Genomic DNA, 15539 nt, shown 5'->3' with positions numbered 1-15539 from the left:
GAGCGTACCATTTTTTTTCGAATCTTTTTCAGTGGACGAATTGTGATAAGCGGGTTGTGTTGTTAGGCGACTTCAATTGTGTTTTAAGTGCATGGGATAGAGTGAACAGTATGGGCATTCGCGACAAAAGCAGTGACGTGTTGTATAAGTTAATCAACGAGAATGACCTGGACGATGTGTACGAATGTGTTGAAGGGGACCGCGAAGTGATGTACACGCGATTTCAAGGCACTAGCCATGCACGGTTAGACCGCATGTACTTATTGCTAGACATCATAACCATTATGTCACGGTTACTCGGTGGTGCCAGTGTCTTTCTCGGATCATTGCTTGGTTGTATGTCGCTTAGGTATGAAGAAACAGCGAAAGTCTTTTAAGTGGGAGTTATGGAAACTGAACGATTTATTACTAAATGATGAACAATTTATAGAAGCAGTACTTGGAACCATTAAGGAAATGCTTACGGAAGAAACTGAAACTGTAGCAGAGACATGGGAATGTTTAAAGCAGACGGTTAAAAGGAAAGCGCTGGACAGATCGAGCACTCTAAAATTCGAGGGGCAAAGAAAAGAAAGAAGTCTGAACAAAACACTTCAGCAGCTGATAGCCCTCGAAAGCAATGAGCCGGGGACCTGTAAAGACGAGGTGCGCAATATAAAGAGAAAATTAGAACAGTACGACAAGGAGCGTTACAAAGGTGCCTTGGTGGGCGCGCGTGCTGTATAAGTGGTGGCGGCAGAGACGCCCACTAAAAGAGCGCTTGGACTAGAAAAGGCCCAAGGTAGACGTGATCATGTCGATATGATTTATTGCAACGGGAGACTTGTGAGTGATAATGAAACTGTCGGACGAGCCTTTTTTGCACACTATCAATCACTGTTTGCATTTGAAAAAACTAATGTGGACGGATTCTAAAATTATTTTCTTGAGCGCATGCCTCGGCTGAGTGACGACACAAGGGAATGATTGGAAGGCAAAATATCAGCGAGTGAAGATGAATGGGCAATAGGAACATTTGAACCTTGGCGAGTCACCCGGACTCGATGGTCTAAACGCGGGATGGTATAAAGCTATAAGGACAGAATTGTCCCCGTTACTGACCGAAGTATTCAATGAGTCGTATGAACGAAAAACTATACAGCCTTCATTTGACAAAGCCCCACCATATTGTTCCCCAAGACGGAGGAAGTGGAAAACTCGGACTAGTGACGTTGTACAGATCAATATCCCTGTCAAATGCTGATTATAAGATTTTCATGAAGGTCTCAGCAGCGAGGCTCCAAAGCGTCATAGAATAGTCGCAGAACACCAAACGTGTGGGATTAAAGGAAGGACTATTTGCTCGAATGTTGATAAGATGCGGTGTGTGCTTGAGTGTTGCGATGCTGCTTTAGTTGGCATAGCCGTCCTCCAGCTCGACCTGGAAAAGGCATTCGATTGTGTATCTCATGAAATTTTGTTCCTCATTTTAGATCATGTTAATGTTGGTTCCATCATCAGGGAGGGAGTAGCCTCGGCGTACCAGAACTGCACAACACGAATAATTGTTAATAATTCTTTGGGGGCCCCCATTCACGTGAAGCGTTCTGTTCGTCAAGGCTGCCCACTCAGCCCGCTTTTGTTCGCTATTTACATCGAAGTTATGTGCATGGCCATTATGGAAGATCCGAAAATACATGGTTTCAGATTGGCGGAGACCGAAGTGAAGCTGCTGGCATACGCAGATGATATCGCGATGTGCTGCACGGATACAGAAAGTGTAAAAGAAGTGATAAGTGTCGTGAAACATTTTTGTGACGTCACGGGCAGCAGAGTGAACTGGGGGAAGTCCCTCGGGCGGTGGCATGGAAGGTGTCCTTCAAAGCCGGATAATTTTGCCAATATGCTGTGGGGCTAAAACGCCAACCAGGTATCTTGGTTTTCCCCTCGATAGTTACAAAAATAGCGACCAGTATTGGAGAAATGAGACCAAAGAGACAAAAAAAGCGGACTGGTGGAAAGGCACGAACCTGTCCATTTTTGTAGAGCCACTCTTCGTTACACGTTTTTCATTACCAAGTGGTGGTATGTCATGTAGATGTTGCATTGTGCCAGGACAAATGTGAAAAGGCGACACCGAGTGTTTGCTGTATTTATATGGGGCTCGACGTGGAAAAGCTACAGCCGAGCATATTTGTCCCGGTGGATGACGGAAGGAGGAGCGGGTTAAGTTTAGCGCATCTTTACATACGACAGTTATTCAACAGATTTTTGTTTTTTTTTGCGATTTGACCGATCCCTTTTTTGCGCGCAGTACGCCAACTAAGGTGAAGCAACGCATTACCGGAACTCGTTGTCACTTCTGATAGCATGCCGGGGGCATTGCATGGATATCTGAAAGAAGTTGTAGAAAGTGTGCGTTTTTTACGGGTTCGTTTTTATTTAGACTACCTGCCTTGCGTTAAAAGAAAAGAATTGTATAAAGCTGTGTGTGACATTGTTTTCCCAGTACCTATGTACAGATCCATATACAGTGGAAGGCCGGGACAGAACGTGCTGAAGCGGGTGAAAAACATGCAGGTGCCTACTGGTGTAAAAACCTTTCAAATGCGAATGCATTTCTTAGTCGGAGCATGTCAGGCGTCTGTCGGTGTCCGCGCGCTGGCAGGGGGATCTCACCGCTCTCAATCCCTCTCCCATAGCAATAGCTGCGGGCGCACGCGCTTATCCTCGCCCCTAGCAACTGGAGTAGGTGGTGCGGGCGGAGTAGCGGAGAGTGAGTGGAGAGGAGGAGCGCGCCCGCATTGGAGCTCCCGCGTGTGTGGAGAGAGTGTAGGAGAGAGTAGGTGCAGTGCTTCGCCGCTCCTTCTCTCGCCGTTCGCTCTCTCTCCTTCCTGCGCCCCACTCTCCCGTCCGCTCGCTCGCACGTATATATAAATGGAGTGAAGCGATTATTACGCCGTGTACTCTCGGCGCAAGAAATGCATTCGCATTTCCTCACGATTCCCTTCGGGGAGGTGGGGCATTTTTTTCTTTAAGTTACACACCGGAACACTGTCGGTAAAGACTTTCATGGAACAAAGGGGTTGATTTGTACCATGGGGTTCAAACTGCTTGATTTTCAAGAAAGCAGAAACCATAAATCATGTTTTTCTGCACTGTTGGGACGGGGTATATTTTTGGGACATCCTTCAAAGAGCAATAAAGAAAGATTTTCCTTTGGATCCGCATGGGATTAGGTTTCTGGCAATAAGGAATGAAGATGGAGTACCATTCAATTTATTAATGCAGAATGGCCTCCATCGTTTATGGCGGGCTAGGATGGCTGGATACTTCTGCGACCCGGACGCTAAGCCAGCACGGATTTACTTTAGGCAAAGTATGTGTGCCTTCATTGAAAATATAAAAGTAGAGGAGTGTGTGCCCGAATGGCTGTGGAGAATAGAACCACTGGCGACCTTGAAGGAACTTTAGGTGGACAACGCCAGTACAAGTAGGACTGATGTCATGTTATCTGTGTTGTCGTAGGATGTATGTGTATATTTTGTAACATGTTCATACTGTACATTGTCTAAGACTGGCAATAATGAAGTAAGCCCGGGTAGCTCAGTAGGTAGAGCGTGAGGCTTTTAACCTAACGGTCCAGGGTTCCAGCCCCTGCTCGGGCGAGTGCTGAAACTTTTTCCGTGCGCATTTACGCTTCCACTATTCGTACGCCTGCTTGTTAGCGATCTGTGGGAGCCCGGGTAGCTCAGGCTTTATACCTAACGGTCAAGGGTTGGAGCCCTTGCTCCGGCGAGTGCTGAGTTTCTTTTTTCTTGCGCATTTACGCTTTCACTATTAGTGCATCGGCTTGTGTGCGACCAGTGCAAGCCCGGGTAGCTCACTCGGTTGAGCGTTAGGCTTTTAACCTAACGGTGCTGGGTTCGAGCCCTTGCTCGGGCGAGTGCTGAACTTTTTTTCGTGCGCAACTACGCTTCCACTATTCGTACGTCCGCTTGTTAGCGATCTGTGCGAGCCCGGGTAGCTCAGGCTTTAAACCTAACGGTCAAGGGTTGGAGCCCCTGCTCCGGCGAGTGCTGAGTTTCTTTTTCCGTGCGCATTTACGCTTTCACTATTAGTGTGTCCGCTTGTGTGCGACCAGTGCAAGCCCGGGTAGCTCACTCGGTTGAGCGTTAGGCTTTTAACCTAACGGTGCTGGGTTCGAGCCCTTGCTCGGGCGAGTGCTGAACTTTTTTTCGTGCGCAACTACGCTTCCACTATTCGTACGTCCGCTTGTTAGCGATCTGTGCGAGCCCGGGTAGCTCAGGCTTTAAACCTAACGGTCAAGGGTTGGAGCCCCTGCTCCGGCGAGTGCTGAGTTTCTTTTTCCTTGCGCATTTACGCTTTCACTATTAGTGTGTCCGCTTGTGTGCGATCAGTGAAAGCCCGGGTAGCGCACTCGGTTGAGCGTTAGGCTTTTAACCTAACGGTACAGGGTTCGAGCTCCTGCTCGGACGAGTGCTGAACTTTCTTCTGCCCATTTACGCTTCCACCATTCGTACGTCCGCTTGTGTGCAAACTACGTGAGCCTGGGTACCTCAGTCGGTAGCGCCTTAAGCTTTTAAACTAATGGTTCGAGACGATGCTCGGGGGATAGCTGAAGCTTTTTTTGTGCGCATTTACGCTGCCACTATTCGCACGTCCGCTTGAGTTCGGTCGCTACGTCCCCGAGTAGCTCAGTCGGTAGAGCGTCATTTATTTTACCCCAAGGGTCCGGGGTTCGAGCCCCTGCTCGGTCGAGTGCTGAACTTCTTCTTTCGTGCAAATGAGTGCTTCCACTGTTCGTAGATATGCTTTAGTCTGACATGTGCGAGCCCGGGAAGCTCAGTAGGTTAATCTGCTTCCGGCAGCCGATCGGATCACAGTGCCATGGACTCCAGCGGAGCGGCGATAGCAGCCACTACGAGCCGCGGGAATGGGAACACGGATGAGAAGTATTACCAGTTTATTTCGCCTCAGCTGCTAAAAGGAAAAATTCTTAATAACGCCATATTTTTACACGGTGATGGGCTTACACGCTTGAAGATTTTCGAGATCCGCTGATGCCGACGGGCCTGCTGTCCGATGTGGTGAGCGTCTGCGCGTATCAGATAAACTACTTGTGGGCGCTGACCTTCAACAATGCGGCTCCCACGAAACGCTTCCTTGCCCTGAAGGAGCTACAGGTGAAGGGGAGGCTTTGCTTCGTCGTCGACCCCCAGGACGACGACGAAGGAAAAGCTTAAGCGACGGTGCGACGAAGCATAAGCGACGGTGAAGCGTAAGCTGCACTGGCTGCTGCACGGGGTGAGCAACGAAGATGTGCGGGCTTCATGGAAACATGTTGCAAGGTGGTGTAAGTGAGCCGTGAGCGGTGGCGCGTCTCGGGAATGGCAGACAAGTGCTCAACCACAAGGACAGTCCTACTGAAGTTTCAGAGCGACCTTAAGGTTGAGGACCTTTCACTCCAGATCCACGTGGACGGTGAGCTGGCCTTGGTGCAGTGCTTGCACTTTCAAGGCACAGGGCATGTCGGGCGCGAGTGGAAGCGCCACGTTGCTCGCGCTGTAGACGCTTTGGGCACATCAAAGCCGACTGTGTTAGGACGTATGCATCTGCACCAGGACCAGCGAAGAGCGAGGTGGATTCCGAGCACGTCATGGACGCGGCCGAGGCGGGGGATGGCGCAAAAGGAGCTTGGCAGCCCAGTGGTCCTTGCGACAACCGGGGGCTCCTCAATGACAGACATAAACAAGATGGCGGAGGCTGCTCAGCATTTAACCGTACCTGTCATCACCCCATCAGCGGCTGTGACTGTGCGGGTCGAGGAGGAAGCGGTGCCAGTGGAGGCGGACGGGGTAGCAGGGTCCCAGGGAGAGACGTCGGGAAGCGGGGACGAGATTAATGTCACCACTGCTACAATAAAGCGTTCGCGCGACGAGACCGGGGAAATAGGCAGGACGTCGTCTACCAACAGCAAGAACCCGCCTGCAAAGACACCTCAAGCCAGGCGATTCACTCTGAGAGCTGATCCGAAAATTCCAACTGACAAGAGACCAGCGGACAAGGCAAAGCAAAAGAACGCCGTCAAGCAAGATATTCCCCTTTACAAAAAATGTATTGAAAAACATGGAGAAGTTATTGAGGAATGTCAACAGATGTCACTGAAAGTACAGAGTGGATAGAGTTAACTGTATATGGTACCTTTAGGTAGCAGAGCTGAGCATAGGTCTGGCTAGCAACCAGAGCTATGCGGTGAAGTCGCACTCCGTTTTTGCAGGCGACATGCCCACCGTGTCGCTGATTAACGTGACTGTTGTGTCGAAAACGGCGATAAACATTGACTACCGATGACTAGTGTTCAGTTCGCTACAGCGGCGGTTGCTATGGCGTTTGAAAGACAGATGCGCAACTCTGCTACCTAAAGGTAGCATATGCAGTAACTCTAATAGTGGATCAAGTCAAATACCGTTGAGGAAGTTCTTGACCGGTATTCATAATTGCCCGCGACTTTCAATTGAAAAGCCCTCAAGCATATCAATATTGATTTATCGTTGACAGGAAATGAATTGACAATTGAAAATACATTGCAGATCAATTAAAATACTGACGAGGTTGTTGACGAGTATTGAAAATTGGCCCGCGACGTTTCATCGAAACTACATCGAGCTTCTCAATATTGCTTTTTCATTTAAAAATGGTGTATGTCAAAATGAAGTGCTATTGACAAGGTTTTGACTTTCAAGAGTGAAATGTAATTGAAACATGGCTGAATCACCACGCCTAACCCATATCATTCTTGCTTTGGGAGAACGGCCCAACGTAAATGCAAGAACATGTGTACTGCAGGCCTAGCTAAGTCACCTTGGGCCTGCAGTACAGCAGGGCCTACGTTTTAATTAAAGGGACACTAACGAGAAATGATGAATCGGTTTAGGTCGATAAATTGTGCTCTGAAAACTCTAATGTCGTAAATTTCGCCATCATAGGTTTATTAGTCAAGGAGCAAATCAAGTTGAAAATTTCGTTTTTAAATTTTGCGCCAAAATCTCCCCATGTGACGTCACGGATTTCATGGTGCCAAACTTATCGTATTTTGGCACCATTGGCTCAACAAAATTACCCCAAACTTGGTATGTTAAGTCTATGGCCTCCTCGGAAGGACAGTGTACTTCATTTTTACCGATTAGGAACTACGTAGTCCCTAGTAGGCGCCGTCAAAACATGTGACGTTACGGCGAATGGTGCGGAAACTTCAAGGTGGCGTCGCCACCCACATTTTCTTTTTGCGCGTTTTCTCCCTAACTAAGCCTCTTCTCGCAGCAAGCGTGGTATTTTTGGTATCGTGAAGGATTACTAATATGAGAAGAATCGTTTTGCTCTTTAGTGACACTTTAATTAAGTGCCCTTTCCTTCAAAGCAAGAATAATCTCAATTAGGCAACGTAGCTTCATATTTCTGCCAGCTGGAATGAAACCTTTAGCAACATAATTTATTAATATCCCGCTTGTTTTTCCCACGCTGTAAGGTGCAGCAAAGGAAGTGATGTTTAAAACGTACTAAACTCTGTATTATATCTTCAAGTCTATCACAACAAATGCTATACTCCAGTCTGCACTACCAACAAATATTAACGCAGGTCATATTTTACCAGTGTGCATGCCATCCTCTATCCATTCAGGTAGTGTTTGGAGGGTGCAAACACGTGTGAGTAAACGACACTTATGGCTACAGCCGACGCTGGCGACACCAAGGCACATGCCAAGCAGCAAAACATTAACAATGCCATGAACTTCTGTTCTCCTTTACTAGCTTGTTTTAATGGACACTAGCCGAGTTTCAGCGCAACTTGGAAAAAAACAAGAGAACATGGTTTTCTAAGTAAAATATTTATTTTTAAGCCAGCAATTTTTGTTCAATTTTTTTAATATTTGTGGTTTGACATAGACAACTTCCCACTGTAATGACCAAACCGCATACAGCTTGACAAAATAAGTTAAGCACTATGTAAAGCACCACTTCAATAAATAATAATAAAAGTTTAGATAACTAGAGATATCACAAGGTAAAAAGCACACAAAACACTGCTGACAGGGCACACACACTACGGGAAAAGATGTACAGAAAGAGTGAGCAGAGCTCATACTGCTTTCTAAGCCCAAATTCAACGATGTTCAAGGAGTTCTGTCGAATGTTTTTGGAGGACGCAAAGTAGCATCACAAGTACCACTTTTCTGCTCTAACAAAGTTTCTGGTACAAAACGGGCAGCTTTATGCATTCTAAATACAAAAATGGGATTCAACCAAATGAGAACCTAGAGACAATGAAGCCAAGGAAGGTATAAAGGACATTATTTGTAGATTTAAACCGTAGAGTAGTAATTATGACGTAAATAGAAAAGAATTAAAGTGGATGAAAAATCAACTTGTCGCCGGCACGGACCAAATATACAAGTTTGAGACCATGCGTCCGATGCTCTACCTGATCACAGTAGATTCCTAACGTGCACAAAACTTCACAGCATTAATGCAACTGCTGGGACACTTTTTATACTAGGTAAGTTATTTTGTTTAGTTACCCCATCTCACTTTTACAGTCATTGGGAAACTGTTCAGTTTCATGAAGGTGATGTACGACGTTTCTAGTTTTTTTTTCCTAGTACTGACCTGCTAAACAGCAAAATGTGACGCGAGTCCTTAGCAATCAGTGGCGTACGAAAACAATTTTTTGGTCAAATTTCATGCTAAAGCGGACAAAATCACGTCACTTTTTTACCTGGTATTGTGTCAAGTCCACTTTATTTTTTGTTCCGCCGGGAGTGTTCCCTCCTAATACAGAAAGCGCTAAGTCCCATAAGCAGCTGGTAAGCGGCCATTTTCTGATCGTATGGCATAATATGGAAGCTTCTGCCAGTTACACTTGCCTTCGTTATTTTGTCTATGCCATCGGATCATCGGGTTTCGAATACTTTATTTTCACATGCGGATGTCAAAGCCGGGCCCTTCCGTGTCGAACATTATCGGGATACGCTGGCACGTCTGGCGCTGCTCCCCGAAGTGATAGCCTTGGCGGCGTACCAGATGAGTCATGTTGGACAGTGATCTTCAAGGTTACGGAAGTTGATGAAAAAAAGCTTTGTCCTGTGGCGAAATGAAAGTAAAAGGCCAGCGATGATTGGTCATCGACCCGGCTAATCAAGATGCACGTCTGAAGCTTCAGTGGCTTTTGTTCAATTTGCCGGATGAAGATCTGCGTGTAGCGCTGGCCCCGCACGGAAGAGTTAAAGACGTTTCGAAGAAATACTGGAGGGCTCATGGAATTCGGGATAAACGGGTGACGACGCGCCTAGTGCGCCTCAAGCTCCACAGTGGCACCAAGGTCGAAGACTTTCCGCAACATTTGCGCGTCGCCGGAGATATGGCCCTTCTCGTCGTTCCTGGAAGACCACCACTGTGTATGCGCTGTCGCAGCAAGGGCCACATTGGGCGAGAGTGTCGCGTTCCACGCTGCACATACTCCCGCCGCTCGGCCATGAAGAAAGTGAGTCTGTAAAGACATACGCGAGTGTCGCTGGGCCGGCTGGAGGAGAGGACGCCACAGAACTCGTCATGGACGAGGCTGACGCCGTGGAAGCAACAGGCTAAACACTGCCAGAGGACTAGGGGCGATAACATCGCCCTCATGTTATCGCGCGCGCCCTGGGTGCGGCGACAGAGATTTCCGGCTCGTACGTTTCATCACTGCTTCAGCCGCGCCCGTCTCCAACGCTCGCGCGCTTTAAAGGTCTGTCTCCGACTCTCGCGCACACAACATCATACTGACACGATTTTGAGACATCGCAACAGGGGCACTTTTCGTTTCCTTGGTACATAGTGTTAATGTCCTCCACACACCGGAGTCAGACAACACGTGTAAAATAATTTGCTTTGATTTTAAAATTTTTGTCCCTTGCGAACTCTGCACCCTGCATGCAGCCTAAATCGCAGAAATCACTGCGAGGGTCGCTGGACGACAAGTGACTCATCGTTTACGTGCACCACGAGCAGATGATAAACCTGTCGCTAGTACGTCGCAGGTTGCTGTTTTTCCGCAACGTCACACTGCAATGACGGATGGATGGATGGATGCTATGAGCGTCCCCTTTGTAACAGGGCGGTGACATGTCTGCCACCAGGCTCGGGAAAAAAAAACTACCTTGTTTCATGTTGGCCTAATACCTTATCTACATTGATTAAATCTATGTTATTATACCAAAAAATACAAATTCACGGTCTATATCTCTGCCTCTTAAGGCAGAATGACCTTATTATTCCCCCATTATTTATTTTTGTTCTTTATCTCTACTTTTTCTGCCACCAATACTCTAACCGTCTCTTACTTATTTCTATCGCGGACATGTTCAGCTTTCCATTGTTGTCCCTAAAACCCAAGGCTTCATGTAGACTCGTGCCCACACGTATACCTGGGTGAATGTCGCCACATTCAATCAGTACATGTTCCATCGTTTCCTTAGTTCCCCCGCAGCATGTACATTGTTCTTCTTCGTTACTGAATCTCGCTTTATAACTACGCGTTCTAAGGCAGCCCGACCTTGCTTCAAACAGTAAAGCGCTTCCCCTTGAATTATCATAAAACCTTTCCCTCCTTATTTCCTTTTTTCCCTTTCGGTAGTTACTCAGAGCCGGCTTCTTTTCCATCACTGCCATCCAATAAGTCCTCTCCGCCTCTCTGACCTTCCGCTTAATGCTCCTTGTTGCCATATCGCCCGCACTGCTAGCCGTATATTTACTGGTGAGCCTCCTGGTTCTTTTTCTCCACTGCGTGTCAACACTTTTTCTATACAAATACCTGAAAACCTTCTCTGCCCATCTACTCTTCTTCATTTTCCTCAGCCTCTCTTCGAATCTCATTTTGCTCTGAGCTTCCCGCACTTCAAAGCCTGTCCATCCCATATCACCCTTTACAGCCTCATTTGTCGTCTTCCCGTGAGCGCCCAACGCGAGGCGGCCCACCGTCCTTTGATTTACATCCATTCCTGATTGTACCTCTGACTTCATGCACACCACTGAGTTCCCAAATGTAAGCCCCGGGACCATCACACCCTTCCACAGCCCTCGAAGCACCTCGTACCTATTGTACCCCCATAAAGCTCTGTGCTTCAGAATTGCAGCATTCCTCTTTCCCTTTGCTACCGATGCTTTCTCTTGTACGTCCATATATCTATCCCCCTCATTTACCCATACTCCGAGGTACTTGTACTCGCTTACCCTAGGTATTTTTGGCCCTGTATGAAGACCGCATGGTCTTCGTGATCATTGAATACCATCAATCCGCATTTTGTTGCACTAAATCCTAGTCCTAGAGCCTCACATTCCCTTCCACATATATCTGCCAGTCGCTGTGTATCATCTTGACTGTCCGCAAATACGACAATATCATAAGCATAAAATAGACCAGGAAGCTTCTGCTCAACCATCGTGCCGATCTGTTTGTGTGACAAATTAAATCCAATGTTGCTACCTTCTAGCGCTTTTTCCATCCTCACCATGTACAGCAGGAATAACAGCGGGGACAAAGGACATCCCTGTCTCAGCCCCTTGCTAATTTCAACGCTGTCCTTGCTACTTATTCCTTCCCATTCTATACAAACTGTATTTTCTCGGTATATTTCCCTCAAAAGCTGTATACAGTCGTCACCTATGCCCACTTCTTTCAGTATATCCCACAAAATTTCCTGATTAACGTTGTCATACGCCCCGGTAATATCTAGATAAGCTACGTATAAGGGCCTGTTTTCTATTTTCGATATTTCTATACACTGGGTAAGAACAAACAGATTATCGTCTAACCGCCTGTCAATTCGAAATCCATTCTGAAGTTCTCCCAAAATATCATTTTGTTCCACCCACGCTTCTATTTTTAATTTTACTGCCTGCATCGCCAACCTGTATAGCACCGATGTAATGGTTAGCGGTCTATACGATCGAATGTTATCCTTTTCTCCCCTGCCTTTATATATTAAGTTCATTCTACTTTTTCGCCAACTGTCTGGTATTTCCCTCTCCTGTAAGCACTTTTCTACGGCTTTCAGCAGTGCTTCTTTAGTGTTATGTCCGAGTTCGTTAATGAGGCTGACGGGAACCCCATCTAAGCCCGGTGTAGTGCGCTTAGGAATTTTTCCTTCGGCTTTCTTCCAATTGAAATTCTCTAGTACTACATCTTCGTCGGTTGCACTCCTTTGAGTACTTTTACTCACCGGGGGAATCCCCTGGGCGACCTTTTTAAACGAATCGGTTGTTATCTTTCGGATGTAACCTAGCGCTTCATACCCTTCCAATTGATTTCCTCCTTCATCTACCATATGTTGTTGCATTGTGACAGACTTCCTACCCAGCGCTTTTAGGTGGCTCCAGAATATCCTAGGCGCGGCCTTCTTCTTTTCGCGAATCTCTGTCATCCAGCGTTCACTTTCACCTTTAATTTTTGCCTCGACTAATTTCTGCACAATGGATTTTTGCTCTAAATATATTTCCCATATTTGGTTGACTTCGTCCTGTGGCCGCTTCTCCTTTTTTGCTTGTCTGTGCTCCCGTGATGCCTCACGTCGCTTCTCGATCGCCTCCCAGATTTCTTTGTTCCACCAACTTTTTGGCTTTCTCTTTCCTTTCCAACAAATCGTTTTCTTCTCTTTTTCCATTTCTTTTGTGATTATATGTAGCAGCTCACTATACTTCCAGTCTTTACCTGGTAGTTCGTCTACTTTTTCCTCGACTCTTGCGGCTGTATTTGTTATTTGTTTGTCATTTAGATACAAGCTGCCAAACTTTGATTCTATGTTCTTATTATCAGTTTTATATCCCATTTGTAATATTATGCGTTTATGATCACTACCCAAGCTGTTAATGCCTTCCTCGTCTATTCTCATTTCTCTAAGTTTGTCATATATTCCTTCTGTCATGAGACAATAATCAATGCTCGATTGCCGGTTTCCGACTTCCCACGTGATCTCCCTCACACTTAGGCCCCACGTTAACTATCTCAAGACTATGTAGCTCGCAGAGATCTAGCAATAACTTGCCATTGGTGTCTGAATATCTCACTGAGATGCCGCCCTCTCGACATAACAACCAAAATTGTTTTTTTTTTAAAGGTAGCGGTATTAAAAATATATTCGATGCATTCTCAGCCCCCGCAATACTCTTTTTAGGGTTCCCGACACCAGTGGTTTTATTCAGTGCTACACCCGGTAAATATTTAAAATTTGTGTCAGTACTCCTTTAAAGGCTCGTTCACACAGAATATGGAGCAGCCAAAGGGGATTCTAAACGCGACGAGGCGGCGAGTATGCGCAGCTCATCAGACCGCTCGGTTTGCCTGGCTGCCCACGCGGCCGAGGAGGCGGGGCATCTCGCGCTTTTGCGGACGTGTCGCCATCACGTGGCACTTCTCCACCCCCGCCACACGAGCTATGTACACTATAGGCTTCCCAAGCAACGCTTAGCGGCGCTGCTGCTCTTGACAGGCAGCGCCATCTCTGGCAGAAAAAGAGAAACTGGGGTGTTAGCAGCGCGCGTTTTCCCTTCTCTCCACCGCGTTGCCGCTCGCTTTGCACGTGCAGAGCTCTCGCGGTGCACTTGCGCCGCCTCACAATGTACCGCTTGCAGTGCGGCTTCAAAAGGATTTTCAAGCTTGACTGGCACTTCCGAAAAGCGAACTTGATAGAATGAGAAAGCCTCGTCAATCACGTTAACGGTGAAGAGCAGACGATCGACAACAACGACGCCCAACTCAAAGCGAAATGCATTTCCCAAGTTGCGATTACACCGTGTAGGACGTATACCGCGAGGTAAGTCTCATTCTGTCATGTTAAAGATGAATAATGGTCCACATGCACTCCGAAATGAAACCGTACACGCTATCGATGTTCTGCGGCGTGGACTACGAATCATATGATTGTTGTTTTGACATGGCATGCTTACAGTAGCAGCCGTGTACTTTCGTGAACAAACGTTTGCGGCGTGCGAAAAAAAGATTATACGGCCATGGCACTGCTTCCTGAGAATGTTACAGTCAAGTCCTCCGTGCCGCTGGAGAATCACCCGCCGATTAAGACGCGAGGCAGCTAGCTGAGCTTTAACCACTGTGAAGCAAGATGAACTGCTCGCCTCATTTTTTTCGGCTCTCGCGTCATGCTTGCAGTCTCTTTTTATGATATCGACTTGACAGGCGTATAAAACCTGCTGCGTCAGAAGGTGGTTACTTCAAGGTTGCAATTGCAAAGCATGTATTAAGTGCCAGTTATATTTAGCGGCTTAAATATATATCACCCTAATAAAGTGACAAAAGCAAAGCAAACCTGCAGAACGATGTCAAAGCTTGCTGCAAATGCACAGACGTCCGTTCCGGCGTGATAAAGCAGCCTTCCCGACGCGTGAAATGCAGGCGCCGTACTTCTGACGATGTGCCGAGTTCAGTTGAATTCAACCAACCGCGCAATGCTAACGGTATAACGCGAATGTGAACGTTCAACAACGACGGGTAGGTCTTACGAACACGGGGAATCAAAACACAAAGTTGCTTCACCTACAACCGTAACTGCACTTTAACAATGCGAGAAGACAGCGAGTAATCATTACTGTAGTCGCTGCGTGCATGCGCCGCGTTACTTACCGATTCAGGTAGTCGGAACGAACGAAAGCGATGAACTCAGACAGCCAAAATAGAAGGCGAGACAGCGCTGTCAGCTATCCACGCTTGCCGCCTTTATTTCTCGCACGACACGCCCGGGAAACGATACAGTTTAACACGTGAATCGTGTGCCTTGGTGTTGTCTGCACTGTTGTGGCTGGCCGCTAATGCGCAATACTTCGGACCACGCTTGCCCTTCCGCGGGGTCGCTTCTGCCATCGCGGAAATGCGCAGCTTCGCACAGCAAGCCTCTCGGTTCAACGTACTACCCAGCTGACGGCCCCCCAGTTAGGCGCAGAACGCGTGCGCACGTGCGCTACCGCTACCGTGAAAGGGGCTGAGTCAGCCGCGCAGAAGGTTCAGAGCTTTCCGACAGAGCCGCAGCGCGGCTGGCGCGGCGCTGTCGTCGCGCCGCAAACTTGAGCTTGGGTTCCCTATTGGCCTCGAGGCCCACCACTGGAAACGCCGGCGCCACCGTCGGCGTGACGTGCTTGGCAGGATCATGTGGTCTCAGCGGCCGCGTCGGCTGCTTGTGGCACACTGCCGCGTGCTTTGAAAACGAGTTTCAAGTCCCACATGCGCTGCGGTCTGTTCAAATTCGGAAGTTTTCTCTCATTTTCTACTCAATTTAAACCATTGTAATAGAGTGGCTGCCTCTGAAGGCGACGAACATGGGGCTCTACCGCTCGGTGCCGCAGTGCCGCGCTTACGCAAAGGAGCCCAGTGCCAGCCTGCACTGGTAACCGCGGGACAAGAAACAGCGTGAAGCATGGGTTGTAAAGCTAAGAACCGGCAAGTAGCCATCCGCTACGAGTCTTGTGTGCAACAAGCACTTCCGCGACGAAGACTT

At 47.5% G+C, this 15539-nt stretch overlaps 3 non-coding genes across 3 annotated transcripts; all 3 read left to right on the top strand.

Annotated features, from left to right (window-relative positions):
- The first annotated feature begins 3574 nt into the window (after nt 1–3574).
- On the top strand, nt 3575–3647 carry Trnak-uuu (transfer RNA lysine (anticodon UUU)). The gene has a single exon. It is a non-coding gene; the product is annotated as a tRNA-Lys (tRNA).
- A 204-nt stretch (nt 3648–3851) lies between these two features.
- On the top strand, nt 3852–3924 carry Trnak-uuu (transfer RNA lysine (anticodon UUU)). Its single transcript has one exon. It is a non-coding gene; the product is annotated as a tRNA-Lys (tRNA).
- A 204-nt stretch (nt 3925–4128) lies between these two features.
- Nucleotides 4129–4201, top strand: Trnak-uuu (transfer RNA lysine (anticodon UUU)). Its single transcript has one exon. It is a non-coding gene; the product is annotated as a tRNA-Lys (tRNA).
- The last annotated feature ends 11338 nt before the right edge of the window (nt 4202–15539 follow it).

The sequence above is a fragment of the Rhipicephalus sanguineus genome, chromosome 1 (assembly GCF_013339695.2).
Source record: "Rhipicephalus sanguineus isolate Rsan-2018 chromosome 1, BIME_Rsan_1.4, whole genome shotgun sequence".
Classification (NCBI taxonomy): Eukaryota; Metazoa; Arthropoda; class Arachnida; order Ixodida; family Ixodidae; genus Rhipicephalus; species Rhipicephalus sanguineus.
This window is presented reverse-complemented; position numbering and strand designations above follow the sequence as displayed.